Here is a 3,589-nt window from a genome sequence, read left to right as displayed (position 1 = left end):
GCCCAGCTATTTTTTTGTTGCAGTTGTTATTGTTGTTTAACTGGCCCAGGCTGGGTTCAAACCCACCACCCTTGGTGAATATGACCAGCGCTTTAACCACTGTGCTACTGGTGCTGAGCTTTAAAGGGTGTTCTTTGTTGTATCAGTGCCTTCCCTGGGCTCTCCAAATCCTCCCAGTACTAGACATTAGGGGAAGAATCCTCCCAGCCACTTAACACACAGGGAAGAAAATAGGCAGAGAAGGACTGCTATAAAGGGGATAGAGCTTCTTTCGGGGTGATGAAAATGTCCTGGAATTAGATGGTGGTGAAGGATGCACAACTCTGTGAATACACTGAAAGCCACTGAATTGTACACTCTGAGTGGTTGAATTGCATGGCATGTGAATTGTACCTCAATAACACTGTCATTAAATAAGAAAGAATAAACCCAGTGGAGGTAGGCACTGACAAATGATCAGACGTAGGGATGCAGGGTGTCACTGGGGACAACTCCAAGTAGGTTTCTACTTATGTGGTGGTGCCATAAGACGAGAACTGGGACAATCCCCTTTGCTACCTGCACTGCTGGTGCCCATGGAAGGTTCCATGGCAGAACCTAGGAGGCAGCTGCACACCCAGGTCTCATTTGCAGAAAAGAGGGTCAGGATGGGGTGGCAGGTTGACAAACTGTGAATGTGGTTTCCTGTCATCTCGAAAGTGGACAAAGGGAAAGGGCTGAGGTCTGACCCCCAGATCACCAACTGTCACCATGAGGGTGGGCAGGACATAGAAGCTGGGGGAGCTGCCTTTAAGAGGGATGGAGGGGGCTCCGGCCCATAGCTCAGTGGTTAGGGCCCCGGCCACATACACTGAGGCTGGCAGGTTTGAACAGGCCTGGGCCTGCCAAACAACAATGACAACTACAAGCAAAAAATAGCTGGGTGTTGTGGTGGGTACCTGTAGTCCCAGCTACTGGGGAGGCTGAGGTAAGAGATTCGCTTAAGCCCAAGAGTTGGAGGTTGCTGTGAGCTGTGACACCATGGTACTCTACCAAGGGTGACATAGTGACAGTCTCAAAAAAAAAAGAGGGATGGAGGGGCAGGGCGGGCAGTGCCCACAGGCAATCCAAGGGGCATCTGCCAAACTCTGTAGTAAGTGATAATGACTGTGACACCTATGGCAGCTGTCTTGACAGAGGAGTTGAGGAAGGAGATTGGGCTAGGGCCAGTGGAGTTGAAGCCCATCTTGCAACCACAGAGACAGGGAGACAGGAAGGCCAGGGGCTCCTAGAATTAGCCACTGCCCCTCATTTTCAAACCTTATGTTCCTTGTTGATACCCTTGCTGCTCAGGAGTTCATAATGTTAAATGTCATTATGAGATGGTATTTTGCACTGTCATGCCAAGGACCACAGAGACATAACACATGGTAAGGATTTGATCAAATAGGGTTTACTGGAAAAGCTGTCAGCAGAGGGTGGGTGGGGAAGTAGTAGCCACCCTGCTGAGTTTTTCTGCATGCTCCATAGACACTTTTCATGAGAGTGACCTACTGTGTGCTTTGCTCTGTGACAAGGACACGGAAGGGGGGGCATTGTAAGGGGTGTGGAACTACAGGGAAGTGGACTTACAAGAAGGAAGGCTCCAGAGCTCAGTGGCTAACATTAGTCTCCTGCTGTGGCTGAGCAGCCTCTGGGGTGGAAGTGGGCAGCCAGAAAGCCATCCAAGGCAATGGCAGCATCCAAATTCATATCCATCTGGGAGTCACAGTCTGAGTAGTGTGGGCTACCCATCTGTTCTCTAAAATCAAAGCAGGCATGGAGAAAAGGAAGGGGGTACCACCTTTGTCAATTGGTGCGAAGAGAAGGAAGGACCTGTGTCCTTCCTCTGACTCTCCTCACACCAGCTCTGGTGACCAGGGCCCAGCCAATGGTACAGGGCCTGGGGAGGCCTGCATTGCAGAGGGACAGAGCTAGGAGACAGTGCAGGCTTTTCAGGTAGCGATGGCTGTTATGACTTGCAGCATTTCTTGGTACTTCAGGGCTATGTGTAGCTTCTGCATCCCTGCTGGCCTGACTAGAGATCCAGCTGGTCATGGTAAACTGGACTGTCCTTTTTTTTTTTTTTGCAGTTTTTGGCCGGGACTGGGTTTGAACCCGCCACCTCCGGCATATGGGGCTAGCGCCCTATCCCTTTGAGCTATAGGCAATGCCCTGGACTGTCCTTTTGAGTCTGGGCCCTTCCTCCGGTGTGGCCTCCCTTGGTGTGCACACTGGCACCATGTGGATGGAGTCAGCTTGCGGTGCTGTGTCTATTCCCACAGGGCTGCATCTTTAGCCTTGGCTGTGAGTTCACTCAGCCTCAGGGCAGGATGCTTCATAGCCAAGAGCACTGCCTAAAAGGTAGCCATGGTGTAGGGTGTCCCCTGCCAGGGCCATCAGCAAATGGCAGGCTGGCTGGAAGCAAATGGCATAGCCTGTGAGGTGCTGTCCATGTCAGTGGAGCATCTTCTGGACCTATGACATGTCCAGTAGTTGGGACCAGCAGCTGGCAGTGGAGGACAGCCAAGTAATGGGCCAGGCTGACAAAAGGGGATGGCTCTCTGTCTGAAAAGGTAGCCAGGGTGTTGTGGGGCAAATCTGCCTCTGGGGATGTCACTTCCATTTCAAGCTTGCCCCAGCTTATAGGGACCAACCAGTTCAGGAAGTCCCAGACAGGCTGAGGTGCAGAAGCAGAGAATGGAACCTCTTCCTGGCAAGACCTACTCCTTCAAGGCCTGGGGGAGGCCAGTGAGCTGGGAAAAGACCCCTCAGCAGCCCTTCTGGAGGTCCCCACTCCAGTTCCCCCCACCTACTCATGGGCCAGGTGACCACCACTGCTCTGGCAAGGGCATCTCTCCCAGGTACTGCTCAACCAAACCTTGTCACTTCTCAAGCATATGGCACAGAGACACATGGAGTGTGTGGCCAGCTGTTGTTACAAAGGGGTCAGGGACACATACCAGCTCCATACAATGAGCTATGAAATAGGCTTTACCTGGGGAGACATATGTGGAGAAATAGTGGTGTGCCCAAGCTGTCACTATCCCATAGTAGGATGGTGGCTCTGTGGCCAGCTTGTCAGGGGAGGAGGAGCCTGCTGCTTGGTGCCCCTGCACAGCCACAGCATGAGGGCAGGGACAGTGCTGCTGAGAACTACTCAGCCTTGATGACATTTAGGGTCTTCCCACAGGTGTCAGTTTGATTTGCCTCTGATCAGCTTATCCAGCACTCCACTAAGCTGCCCAAATGAGAGGAGGGGACAGGTCATCTATCTAACTCTCCTTAGGCTCCAGCTGGACACAGGTAGCTGAGGACACTGCTGGCCTCAGCAGGATGCGTCTGCTCATCGCTGGCATCTTGCTGACATCTGGGCTGGCTCTCATTGCTGGTAACACCACCTGCTGTGGGAATTGTGCACACAGGGTTCAATTTAAGCTGGAAAACAGCATAGAAGGGAGAGTTCAACAGAGGGGATAGCAAGGCCTCTGGTTTGGTCTGCTCTGTTAGTTGTTGGGATGGCCACATGCCGGGAGCTAGTGGCTAAAGAAAGACCACGAAGGCCCACTAG

Source organism: Otolemur garnettii, unplaced genomic scaffold, assembly GCF_000181295.1.
Source record: "Otolemur garnettii isolate 467f Iridium unplaced genomic scaffold, OtoGar3 scaffold00044, whole genome shotgun sequence".
In the NCBI taxonomy this organism is placed as follows: Eukaryota; Metazoa; Chordata; class Mammalia; order Primates; family Galagidae; genus Otolemur; species Otolemur garnettii.
This window is presented reverse-complemented; position numbering follows the sequence as displayed.